Below are 14,350 nucleotides of genomic sequence, written 5' to 3'. Positions count from 1 at the left end.
AGTATTTATTGTTTGGAACCTTCACCGCGTGCCTGGCGAGGGGTCGGCTCCGAGCGTTGTTTTAAATAGCCGACCTTTCAACTTTACATATGTAGTCTATTCTAACGCACCGCCTACTGGTAGGTATGCTGCACATGCAATGCATAGAGCAGTGTAGCGAGCCAAGTCGATCCTGTTTCAATGGTCTGTGCACAAAAATTAAAACGATTCACCGAGTGTCTTTAGTTCTTCATTAAATAAACTTCCTACACAAATTAATTGGATTATCTATTTGCGCAGAAGGTAATAAAATAATTCATTAAATGGGATATTAATAGGGTCAATTAAGGCCGTGCATCGAAAAATAACAGGATCTTAGAAAGGTGGCAGTGGCTAGCCCCGGAAACAAACAGTAGTCATTTTCGGATATATGTTTCTTGACTATATGATAAGAGATTTCGTAGTAGTCGAAACACGAATGCTTAAAATTTTCTCGATAGAAAATAAATCCAAACTTACGTGTTCATTTTTCGGTTTTAGCTTCGTGCAACTAGAAAACACATCCATATCCAGCACAACCCACCTTACAGCAAAGGTTTTCATCTCGTCTTAACTTTCAAAGAACTAAATATTAACTTATTATCCTTTACCGATGGATTTATTATCGATTTTTGATTTTATGAATTCAACAGCAAACGCCCATTTTACGCAGTTCGGTTTCTCTTTCTGTCATGCGTCAAAGTCATAAATGCATCCTTTATGCCAGTAATGTTAGATGGCCGTCGTGCCTCAAAGAGGTAAGACCTATGTCACTTCGCGCAGCGCTCCGAATTACGTAAAATTTTAATATCCAATAAACGTTGAGTCGTAACTCCATTGAGTAGTAACGGAATCGGAGGTAAACCTATGATGGTGCCTTCTTACAGGCCTATACGTTACGCATGTGTGCGTGTTTGCTAGACTACGTCATGCTACGCCGAAATCTATACTCTTTGTCAGTTACAACGGGTTAGGAAATTTCGACAGATATTGAAATGTATCGGTAGCTGTTTGGTATTTAGCCATCAGAATCTAACCGTAACTTTTTGCTTTATTTTTGTTTGAAAATAAAATATCTATAAGAATATATTTTTTGCTTTTTTTCTATTGTAATGATAAAAATAAATCTAGTATGTTTCATGCTCAAATAATTTAAAATAATTGAATAAATATTAAAAACTAATTGATATTATTCGTTTTAATTATTATTATATTATTAAGTTTGTTTGAATAAAATATTTTATTTCAATAATACGAAAAGTTATTATATTTAAGTACCACAAAAAAAAAGGTCCCTACTTACAAAAACTCACTTGCACGGGCCGGGGTTCGAACCCGTGACCTCCGGTTTAAAAGTCGCACGCCACTACAATTTCACATAAGTAATTTACAATGACATGATACCGTAGAAAAAGTGAATATTACAATGTACTGTGTTACTATCATTTTATAGTTTATTTTGGCTTGACAAGGAGGAATGAGAAAAACGTGCAGAGCGAGAGGATTAAATCTCTCTGTCCCTTTCTTAAAGTAGCCAATCCTAATTATGACATCTGTTTTGATATTAATTCTTTGAACATAATTTGTCGATGTTCTTTTTTATATCATCGAGAAAGATTTTTATTAAAAAAATGTGTTGAATTTATATGTTTTATTTATGTTTTTTGGCATAAATTTCATTACTTTTGACAAATTTTGATTGTGATGACAAACGATTTGATGTGATGTGTGAAACGAACCATGTGATCAACGATTTATCTAATAAAACTTAATTTAGTCGAAAACAATAGTTGTCTACTACCGGGTGGAAAAAAATTATGGGCCCTGGAGGGAAAGTGCCTTAAAACCTTAAGTTTGCTCATTTTACTTAAATGAAACATTATTGTTTTTTAAAGAAACAACTGCATTCAAAGATTTTTGAAGTGAAAACTTCTTTAGCGGCGCTAGGCACTTTTTGAGGTGGGGAAAAAATGATAAACTCAGACAGCGTAAGGCGATCATGTGACCGTAAGGTTTAGATGGCCAATCATTTAGATGGCATTTAAATCAATAAAGAAAAACTCAATTACATTACATGAAAAAGGTTATAATCTTGTACGGGCTGAAATACGAGGATCTCACAGTATTATAACTTTATATCACTCAAATATAATTCAATAAAGCTACATCTTGATGAAATCGCTAATAAAAGTGAACTCTAGTACTGGTGAATAAAACTCAAAATATCATGACCAAATATATTTAGATGCGAGGTCTGCAAGGTAACTTTACAATTTCTATTCGAATTTTAAACAATTAACGCTATAAATTTGAATTTCGAATTTTAAACAAGCTCACTGACCAGCAATTTCGGAACCAAAAGTTTTCAATAGAAAGGAGGATGGGTCAATTATACATAGTGCTGCAGACATTTTGGACTAGTCATTGAGTTTTCACTTCTGTCGGCACTCCCGGAATGCAACACGTTGTTTTTTTTTTAATTCGCTTAGTCGCGCCCGGGAATCGAACCTACTTTTTCCACACTGTATAAAATAACACAAATGCTTTTCTTCTGGTAACTTAAATGTTCTATCTATCTTGGTGATATATCAATGCAATCAAATAATCTGAAAAAATAATAATAACCCAATTTATGAATTCCGTTCCTTCAGAAAAATGCGAAATGTACGTACAATTTTTAGGGATATCGTACTTTTCCCAGGGACAAATTTAGTTGGCTAAGAGACATTTTCACTGATTTGGGGTCTGTACTAAAAATCTAACATAATATGATAAGGACTTAATCGTTTTAAGCTCAAGAGTGAGTTTTCCTAAAGCTTTTTCTAAAAATTATGTCTTTATTAACGTTAGGAGCGCACTGCAGCATGTCAAATGTATGCCAAAATGTCAAGGGAGAGAACAATAAATAAAGTTTCAATTCCACTTCCACTCATCAGCAAAGTGATATAAGTATATCAGCAGTTTAAAGTTATTTTAGATTACAAAATTAGCGCATCAAAAAAATCAAAGTGCATAGAAAAAAAGTCTCCTGAGTCATAATAAAATTGATGTCTCTTGGGTAACCAGAAAAGTCACCAGGGAGAACGATGACCCAAATCACATTTAAAAGAAAATGTAAATTTTGTGTACTACCTACGAACATTTTTCAAAAAACTATGTTTTTATAACATATTAGACCCAGGATAGATCTAATACCTCTTTTCGTACCCCGGATAAAATGGTCGGCGACTAAAAAAGTAACTGAAACCTTACGTTATTAGGTTCACGATGCCGCGTTGTACCCTTGCCTTCGTTGCGATATGTTTGGTAAGTCAGGAGACTTAAAAAATGAGCCATGATTTTGGGACATATTAACAAATATTTTTTTTAATAGGTATATATTAATTTTAGCGGACTTTAATAATTTACCAGTTAAATTAGATGTAAATACCTTTTTAGTTAATCGTTAATATGATATATTAGTAGCAGTAAAACACTTTATTGTACAAAAAGACACATAAAACATGAAAAAACACACATCCTTCGTATATGGTAGAATATATTTTTCATACTTATAAGTAAAAACCAAAACCGATACGCGATTGGGATACGCTCTTTTTGTATGGGATACAAAAAAAAATTCTCCTGGGTCACCAAAAAAAATCGACATAATAAAATAATTCAGTTCGTTTTTAAGTTCTAGTCAGATTGACTTTTTGGTTATTTGAGATAAATTACAATAACGCTTAGATTTGAAAAACATGATTTTCTATTTTGTTGCGATCGACCCGGGTAATAAAAATACGGCGAATTTGAACTTTTCTTTGTTGTCGTTGTAAAATGTATTAAAAAATAATGTAGGCACCCCTGACAATTGAAATTCAAAATTATCCAGAAAAAGCGGCCAAGTGCGAGTCGGACTCGCCCATGAAGGGTTCCGTATTTAGGGGATTTATGACGTAAGAGCCAACAGGAGTGGTCATTTCTCCATACAAACGTACTCGACTGTTTCCTCCGTGGGTTTTGAAGCTAGAGCAATGATATTTTCAACACAGATTAATATTGTCAATATCTGTGTCGGACCGTTTTGCTTTTTTTGATATTTTTGTTTTTTAAGGCGCTAGAGCTCTTCAAAAATGGCCATAATGGCCTAATTGACTATGCCGCAATGAGAGGCTTGGTATTCAAAATTGATATAAATTAGCCAAAAAAGAAAAACGGTCCGACACAGATAATTTCATAATCATTTAGATTTCCAAATTTGGTTACGATTGGTTAAGTTTTGGAGGAGGAAACAGTCGAGTACGAAACCTCGATTTTTGAGATTTTTACGCAGGATTTTTCGCCTTGTCCTTATCGCACTAGTTTTAGGAGCCGCTTCCGTTAGCGAGACGGGTATATTTACCTAAAATATTTAAATCTCAGCTCCTGTTTCGTCTTAAAAAAAAACTACTTACTAGATCTTGTTCAAACCAATTTTCGGTGGAAGTTTGCATGGTAATTTACATCATATATTTTTTTTTAGTTTTATCATTCTCTTATTTTAGAAGTTACAGGGGGGGACACACATTTTACCACTTTGGAAGTGTCTCTCGCGCAAACTATTCAGTTTAGAAAAAAATGATGTTAGAAACCTCAATATCATTTTTGAAGACCTATCCATAGATACCCCACACGTATGGGTTTGATGAAAAAAATGAGTTTCAGTTCTAAGTATGGGGAACCCCCAAAAAAAATTTTTTTTTTCTATTTTTGTGTGAAAATCTTAATGCGGTTCACAGAATACATCTACTTACCAAGTTTCAACAGTATAGTTCTTATAGTTTCGGAAAAAAAGTGGCTGTGACATACGGACGGACAGACGGACAGACAGACAGACAGACATGACGAATCTATAAGGGTTCCGTTTTTAGGGTTCCGTAGCCAAATGGCAAAAAACGGAACCCTTATAGATTCGTCATGTCTGTCTGTCTGTCTGTCTGTCTGTCTGTCCGTCTGTCCGTCTGTCCGTCTGTCCGTCTATCTGTCCGTCCGTATGTCACAGCCACTTTTCTCCGAAACTATAAGAACTATACTGTTGAAACTTGGTAAGTAGATGTATTCTGTGAACCGCATTAAGATTTTCACACAAAAATAGAAAAAAAAACAATAAATTTTTGGGGTTCCCCATACTTCGAACTGAAACTCAAAAATTTTTTTTTCATCAAACCCATACGTGTGGAGTATCTATGGATAGGTCTTCAAAAATGATATTGAGGTTTCTAATATCATTTTTTTCTAAACTGAATAGTTTGCGCGAGAGACACTTCCAAAGTGGTAAAATGTGTGTCCCCCCCCCCTGTAACTTCTAAAATAAGAGAATGATAAAACTAAAAAAAATATATGATGTACATTACCATGTAAACTTCCACCGAAAATTGGTTTGAACGAGATCTAGTAAGTAGTTTTTTTTATACGTCATAAATCGCCTAAATACGGAACCCTTCATGGGCGAGTCCGACTCGCACTTGGCCGCTTTTTTTTTGCCATTTGGCTACGGAACCCTAAAAATGAGTGTTTCAAAAAGGCACCCTGTATTCATTACATACCTAAATAATCTCTTATTCAATAAAACATATAATTACTAAACACTGTGATTTATTTCAAATAAATGCAAATCGATCGGATAAAAGATATTAATACCTACCTATACAACAATGAATACGAGTACAGTCAGCTGCAATAATATGTTACACATCGAAGGCCGTTTTGCGGTAGATCATATTAGATCTTATTTGTAGAGCCATAAGAGCGTGTCACATATTTTTGCGGCCGTCGAAGAGTAACATATTATTGCAGGTGACTGTACCTATGAAAAATTCGAGGGTTAAAAAGCATTTCAACCAAAGCATTTATAATAATAACGACTATGGACGCCTGCAACCCCAGGGGTATTGTAACCCCATAACAATAAGGTTGAAATTTGCATTTAGTGACCGCAAAGTCAGGTGAGCGTAATCAAGTAAATCTGTTTTCATCATATTTTATACAAAAATAATTTCTTTTCTGTTCTTGTGCTATTTTCTTATTATCAATACTCTTAACTTATATGCTATATGCTGCTGCTTCTATGCTGTTAACATCTTCCAAAACAACAATAAATATTCAGGTTTATTAATTATTTTATTGTTTGCTATTATGAACAAGTAACAACGCCATCTGTTTCAATTTTTTCCGAATTTAAGTTTCTGGCCGACCGCAGCGACTGCGTATAATGGTAGTTAACTTCTGTAACGTTAGATGGTGCTAAAAGGTCACACAAACTTCACGTGCGGCGCGAAGCGTTTCCATGTGTGCGTGTTAGCGGGGAGGGAAGAACTAGCGGGCGTGGTTTACGAAGCGCCAGACGCGGCTGCAGTAGGCCCTTAAAATAACGTTATCGGTTATCAGGCAGACAATAAATTCCATTTATAGTGAAAGTTTCACGGGTGCCGGCGCCGTGCCGCGCGCCCGAACAAGTCTAATTAATTGCGACTATTTCTATTTTTGGCATCGAAGGACACGTTTAAACGTGACTCGAATAACTTTACAAATAGGTTTACAAATTTATGTAGGTAAACAAACACAAACCGTATAAAATGTAAATCAATGCCGATCGTAATTTGAATCAATGAATCCGAATTTCAATGGTATTTATTTTGTACATTAAAATAATGCCACAAACACATCAATCAGGTTCACGATATTTCCTGTAAACATACCCTAAGAGCTCCATTCCACATAAGAGGGTGATAATTTTCAATATACTTAATGATACCAAGAGTGACAACTTTGGATTTTTAAATCCGTGTATGGCTCATTACCAAATTTATTACGATTTACATGTGGGTGTAGAATTGTTCGCAGTGGTTTGTCGGCGGTAAACCACTGTTGCAATGTGGTCTGAGGGCCTACCGCGAACCACGTTCGACGTGTTACCTCCCTGTCACACTTACGTACGAATTTACAAGTGCGACAGAGAGGCAACACGTCGAACGTGGTTCGCGGTAGGCGCTCTGCTCTCGCGGCGGGCGCGCGCTACGCTGCTACGCCGCTACGACGTAGCCCCACGTTCCCGAACCGGTTGAACAAAGTACATTTATTTGCTAAATTAGAGACCGATTCAAACAAATCAATATCAATTTGATGTAATTTTGTCATTACTTGCTCGTACTTTATTTTGTATTGGTGTGAGGTGTATCACTAACAAATTAATAATAATAACCAAAGAAATTCTCTGTACCTACGGGGTTTTATGACGCTTTCTTCATACAATTATTAACTTCATTTATTGGCGGAATGTAATAAAAAATACATTTATTTGACATATATTATGTAGGTGTATGTATGTAACTTATTAAGTATAAAAGTAAAATACGAACTATTATGCATTTTTTGCGAGTTAATGCGGCAATCAATACAAGGTCGATATAAGACTACAGACATCCAATCTGTGTCATTTATCCACTATCCGCCCGATAACAAGCATAGTATGCAGCGCTCGTAGGCGTCAAATGCTATTTTTAATTCACTTGGACAAAGGCCAAAGACTCTTGAGTTGGCTAGCGCTACTAAGTAAGTAGGTAGTGCGTTTCTAATTCAAGATTTATGTTACTTCTATATAGTATGTATTTTAGGTATGTCTATTATCACGTTACTGTTATTAATGATGGTATTTCGGGCGTGTATCGTACAACGTTTACAGTACATATGGCCCTTTAAATTTTGGATGTAGTATACTACACCATCTGGTGTCAGGTGTCATAATGAAGCACCAGATGTACAGTAAAATATAGTTTTTTAAACATCTACTGTACCAAATGATTCACACATTTTAGTGTTGAAAATTATCGGTATACAACAGGTTTTTCGAACTCGCAATTTACAGAGTAATGTCCAGTAAGACGTGGTCACGATAAATATTCACGAATCATATGCTTTCCCGAATTCCCCTATGTATAAGACGTTCTCCCCACGGCACGCCAGCAGACCTTGACACATTGACCCGCGCCAATTTCATTTGCAATTATTATATCTACTAAGAGTTCAATATCTTTACGCTTCTCAGCAATGTATATAAATAACAAAAATGTTGATAAATATACATACCTGTTATTCTATAGGTAAAGGCAATTTTAGGATATACTTTATGTATTATGGACATAATCTTTGATTTTGATGATTTTATTTTATTAAACACCTTCAAGTAAAATGAAACGCCTGCGATTAAGCTGGTCAGCAAGTGAAGCAAATCTTGCCTTGTTGCGCATGACTTCCACGTCACGACACGTTTCACACGATTCAAGTTATATGAAGTCGCGTGAGACATTACAAGGTGTGCGAGACATGCTGGCGAAGCTGGCTTGTTGATCTCTTCGATGTTACTGGTTTAAGTACACCTCTACGCTTGTAACTTGTAGCTTTATCAAACGGAATCTAGCACGGTTAGGACTTCAACCTTAACTTGGAACTCCCATTTTTGCTAAGGTCTGCGTTGTAATCGCTTTAACTCACTCACTTGTTTATCGCCGCCTTAAAGGTTATATATAATGTACTGCGCTTAGGTATGTAAAAGTATGTAGTGGCCGACCGCCATACTTTTGTTTTAACCAATGTGCGGCGCTCGGCGTTGGTGGATTGTACGCATTTGCAATGATCAGGTTTACGTATTGTCATTTGCATGTATGTAATTGAAAAATCGTTGTCGATCATGAAGCTGAATTCACCGGACGCTGGCGCATCCCAATTTACGAGGGCCGCTCATAAATAGGTGCTTCGCCAGGCGTGGAACATGTTTCGTTGCTGCTACTCCGCTTATTCAGCACTCGCTCTAAGCAAACCACTGAAGTGTGATCTAAGATAATGCATAATTGTTACGAATTCCGAACTCACTTTTACATGGTTCCTTTCCTGGTGTTTGTAAGGCATAGTAGTAAAAGCTGGCATGTTGCCAACCACTGTCGCCGCCAGCTCCCGCACATTGTTACATGCTCTCCTTGCTTGAACAAAACATTTCAATTTGGTTCTTTGTTGCTTTAAGCGGTTGCCATCTTCCCTGCTCCGAAATTGTTTTGATTAAGTAAGTAGGTATAGGTTAAAGAAAGTTACTCCAAAACTTATCTTCTTTCAGATCGTTACTATCTACCTACTTAGTAGTAGACGTAGATGCGCTTGTATGCATGTTGATCGATAAATTTTGCAAAGTACATTAAAGAATCTTTCAGGGAATTGGGGGGTTCATAGCCGTAGTGCATTGCGCACGCACCAATAATAAGCACTGACAGTAATACAAATCAAGTTGAGATTTTTAACGTTCGGATAAATAAGGTAAAGGGCCCCAAGTTCGTGTTAGTACGTTATTTCGTTAGTTTTGTTTCTGGTGCAAATAATAAGGAATTCAAGTATTGTTTATTTAAATTATACATATGAAAAAAATCGGTATTATTTAATCTCTTCAATAAAATAATAACCAATATTTTAGTGATTAAACTGAGAGTAATACGACGGTTGAAACTGTCAGACGGCCGCGAACAGCTGTGTTGTATGCGTGCACTTTTTTTAGGCGTAAGGTGCGCGCTCTCACTTGTTAAGCTTATAGGAAGGAAAAGCTAAACCCATTCGAATAAAAGTTTTTGGGAGTGTTTCTGTGGGTTCCTTAGTAATTGATTTGATAAGAAAAAATATTGAATATATGCATAGAAATACCTTAAAATTGCAATAAATCGACTCACGAAATAGCGGTCATTTTATTTTTCGTGTGTCTCCTATTTCGTGCCACTAACGAATCAAGGATTTTCTAGATACATTTTGAGTGCTTGTTTTTAAATAGAACAACGAAGATAATTAAAAAAATAAATTAGAAAACAATTAATGTATTTCATGAAGTTTCGTATGAGCGAAACTCGGTATATGTTTTTTTCACTAGAATTCTCATAAAACGAGTTTGAATGTGACCCGAGTTTAAATTTTTAAGGTATATTCCACGTATATTCTCATATTAACTACTAGCACAGTTTTATTTATAATTCAATTTATTTTATTTATTTTTGTGTATATTTATATAGCTGGTCAACCAAATCTTGTCAGTAAAAAAAGGCGCGAAATTCAAATTTTCTATGGGACGATATCCTTTCGCGCCTACATTTTTCAAATTTGCCGCCTTTTTCTACTGTCAAGATCTGGTTGACCAAGTATATTTAACGTATAAGATAGTTCATTTTTTTTCTATATTTTTATTATTTTATTATTTTTTATTTATATAGTTCGGCTTTTAATCAAGTAATAAAGTACCCATATGGTTTACGAAGTCTTAATTCAACTATTAAAGACGACGAGTACAAAAATTTTAAGCTAGCTCTCAATATTTAACTTTTTTTTTAAATATTATTATTAATTTGACCTTACAATTACTCGTAAGTAGGTAAGACCGTTAAATAATTTAAATGATTATCAGCAAATTATCACCAATTACTCTAAGAAAACTTTATTCCGAAACAGGGGACACGAATTCACGAACTTAGGAGCTGAGCTAAATTTGTATCACGAAATGGGAGCCAAATAAGAGGTTCACGAAAAAATTCATATAAAAAAAAGTTTCAACTAAAACCCTATAGTTTATACATTAAATTATTAACAAAGAACTAATATAACTTACTCAAAAGCTTTCAAGGTATTGATATGCTTAGTAATATTAAAAAAAAATGCTTAGTAATATACAAACTCTCAAGAGCCTTAACCTGCCGAAACAGGGGCCCTTTACCTTACTTAGGTCCTTAATACTTAATGTCACTAAGTGTGGCCACCGTCGCAGAAAGAATCATGCTTTCGATTAAAAGTTATGGTATGTTGGGATAATACCGGACGATTTTGGGACTAATTGAGAGACCTTGTAATAAAATTTTTTTTTTTCGATTTCAGTACGTGATAGATTCTAGAAATGTGGTGCAATTCGTTAAATAATAACCATAGTTTAGGCCTGATTATTGGCAACTTTCAATATTCAAGTTTTGTACCATTATTAAGATGAGACATACTTTTTTTCGAGGGTAACGATGAATTTGTCATAACAGGTTAAGATCGGATGGCGATAAAAACACTTCTAATGCTCAGATAATAAGGTATCCAAAAGGATATATCCGATGTTTAACCTCCTCCAACGTATATAAATTGCAGCCATGAATAACTAAAAACTTAAAAGTTCTTTTGTAATGTTTATTTTTTTGTATTTTTGCATCCCATCTTGACCCACATGCGAAAATCTGGTAAATCTGTGGCTTTTAAAGTTTGATATGTCAACAGAAACAATTTCCAAAGTAATACATTCTTACATATATACCTACATACACTGCTAAAATCTCTTCCTTTTGAATTACTGTCCTCGAATAAAAATAATGGAATGAAATAATTACAATAAAAACAGAATTATTGCAGTCATCAAAAGTGAAAGTTTGACAATCACTGCTGTATTTTAAATGGGTAATGTTCGGATTGTTGCTTTCTGAAAGGGCGAAGATTGGAAATCGCGGTCTACAGCTGTCCTAGACCTGTTTTGATTTAAAGATAAACCTTTAAAACGAAATTCTACATCAACTGAATTACTTACAAAAAACAACCACAGTTTTATCACAATATGCGACAAAAATTACAGGGAGAAGACCGGATGGCCAGTAAAATTACCAAAATTACCTTGCTCTCTTTAATGTCCGACATCACTGAGCGGCGGAGGGACACTGGCGGCTGAGGCGCAATGAAATGGCGTCTTGCACCTTGTTGTCGAAACTAAGAAATAAAGAGGCACTTTGGTGTAAATGAATTTCCTACGCTCTTCACCTGCATCCGGTATTAACCCAACATACCTTACCTCTTGGGGACCCCGTGTATTCGTGCTGTGGCACGCCGCTAACTTAAACGATCAATTTCCGAACAACGTTTGGACAAAATGAATACTCGTAATTCATTGCACAACTTGAAACCCCTTTAACTGAATCCGCGATTTAAATAAAAATACAAACGACCAATTTATTTACAAATGTTTCATCGGTACTATTTATGTTTTTGTGTTGTTATGCTGCGTTTTGTGTTTGAAAATTACAGATACTTTGTTATTTAATATTATGATGTATAGTTACTTTTCTCTCAGATCTCACATCTCAACAAATTACTTATTGTATAAAAAGTAGGTAGATCTAACCCATTTATTATAAAACGCTTCCTACGCATTATAAAGACCCTTTTAAAGACATATTTCCAACGACAGGCATCGAGTCATTTCGGCCTTCTCATCAAGCTTAAGGCTGTCAATCAATAAGAAAATGACGAAAATAGGGGAAATACGAACAGCGGGCGTCCCAATTCTTAGTTCAATTTTATCTGTGAGTGGCGACCTGTGCGGTTCCCGCCGCAAGCGGAGGGCACGAACAATAAGTATGGTTAGGATCATTTTATTTTTACACGCTTCTTTTTCTTATTTACAATTTTATGTTCTTTTTCTTTTTCATCTTTAGTGGTTTCTCCTTTCTAGTAGTGGTTGATTTGAGATTTTTTGTTGACGGTATCTTTGCCTGTTGTTTTTTTATAAGGTAAAAATACGAACAAATCTATGCACAAGTACCTATTAAGATACGAGTAGATACTACATTTACCACGTTGTAATAAGGTTTCAAAAAGTCAATGTTTTTATTTTAAAGAATTACTTCGCAGAATATTAAAAGCAAAAAACATGGTATTTGTTTTGTTTAGGACGGCAGCTTTAAAGGTTTACTTAGAGAAGTTTGTAAGTAAGTATTCGTGTGACCTTTAAAGTTTGCGATTGTCTATTGAAAGCGTACGGCACGGTGGGTGCGTGGTTTATTAGACGTAACGCCGTGAAATGCCAGACCCCTCTCCAGCTCTTCGCTTTGCTGGAGATACACAATACCTACTCTACTGTCAACTTGTATTTACGTACTTAATAAAATATTGTCCAAAAAACATGAATGACTAAACCTAGGGTTTAAAAAAACAGTTCACAAAACCAGTGTTTAAGTATTCCATGGTAAGGGATCAATCGATTTTTTTGCAAATAACCACTAACTAAGAAGTGACAGATAACGTCAACACCGAGAAGGTCTATTAAGAGGGGGCTTCCGCAAAATTGCAGGTTTTTTTTAATTTTTACACGTTTTAATGAAGAAATAAATTCATTTATTTAAGGACCGTCAGGGATCATTTTTTTTTGTTAGTACTTACGACTATGCCTTATAAAATATTGTTAGTATTATGCTCTATAAATGAAATGAAAAAAAAAATGCAATGAAAAAAAATGCAATGAAAAAAGAAATGATACGTATATGTAGAAACTAGACAATATTTTCAAGGGCAGACTCTTTGGGCAGACTGAAAACAAAACCTTGAAAGGTTAAAGTTGGCTCGATAAAAAATAATCAAATCAAATGTTTAATTTTAATTTATTTTCAATTGTCTGTCATTCCCCTGCATTTCTTAGCAGCATAATTTTAGTATAAAATAGCTAGTGATATAGCATAGCCGAGGAATTTGTGCAGCGAAATAAATCAGGAGTAGAGGAAAGGAGTAGGAGGAGAGGAAAAACGTTAAAACCAGTGCGATCGTCAAATTTTCCGTCGCAAGTTTCGCACGGCGCGCCGTATTATATTTTTTTCCTTTCTAATTTGCTAGGTTTACAATATGTTAGCAGCTGTCAGTGACCCTCCAACAATCTTACAACGGTTCGTAACTGCTCTCCAACACTGGAAGCCTTGTCACTTTTTTATACCTATATATTATGATATTATGTACACTAGTGTATCATTACCTAGTATGTGGTTGTTGGTATTTAATCGCTATGTGCGTAAGATGAGTGTGTTACTGATAATATTGTAAATATGTCATGTTGTTAATATTGACGCCATTCGTCTTAGGCACATATTACCAACACTATCAGTACCTTTAAGCGGTGGGTCCACTAATAGTATCACGAATATCGATTCGATTAACGATCAACTGCAATTTACGAGTACCCTATCCTATGCATATCATTAGTTCGTTACTTTAACTAGTGTAATTGCTAATTGGTTACATGATTAAGGGTCAGTTGCACCAAACTGCTTGTCATCGTCGTTAAAGAGTTCGCTAAATTTTATTGTATGGAAAGTTTCTTATCATAGTAAACCGCCGCGGCGCGCCGGGTGACGTTGATCAGTCTGTGAAGTGCGGATGGTGCAACTGACACTAAGTACATACATAAAGCTAATTTGACAGAAAATTAATAATCCAAGGTTTAACAAATAGGCCTGGGCCCACAATGTCTAGTTAGTCTAGTTTGTCAGTGTCAGTAATC

The 14,350-nt window shown here is 35.2% G+C and overlaps 2 protein-coding genes and 1 long non-coding RNA gene across 8 annotated transcripts in view; 2 read left to right on the top strand and 1 right to left on the bottom strand.

Annotated features, from left to right (window-relative positions):
- Positions 1-14,350, bottom strand: part of LOC134661417 (uncharacterized) — a 141,384-nt gene that overhangs the window by 94,324 nt on the left and 32,710 nt on the right. The gene's annotated exons all lie outside the window — the stretch shown is intronic.
- LOC134661440 (uncharacterized) overlaps positions 1-14,350 on the top strand; it is a 130,202-nt gene that overhangs the window by 88,462 nt on the left and 27,390 nt on the right. The gene's annotated exons all lie outside the window — the stretch shown is intronic.
- LOC134661429 (CD82 antigen-like) overlaps positions 1-14,350 on the top strand; it is a 71,265-nt gene that overhangs the window by 53,444 nt on the left and 3,471 nt on the right. The window lies entirely within an intron of this gene.

This window comes from Cydia amplana, chromosome Z, assembly GCF_948474715.1.
Source record: "Cydia amplana chromosome Z, ilCydAmpl1.1, whole genome shotgun sequence".
NCBI lineage: Eukaryota > Metazoa > Arthropoda > Insecta > Lepidoptera > Tortricidae > Cydia > Cydia amplana.
This window is presented reverse-complemented; position numbering and strand designations above follow the sequence as displayed.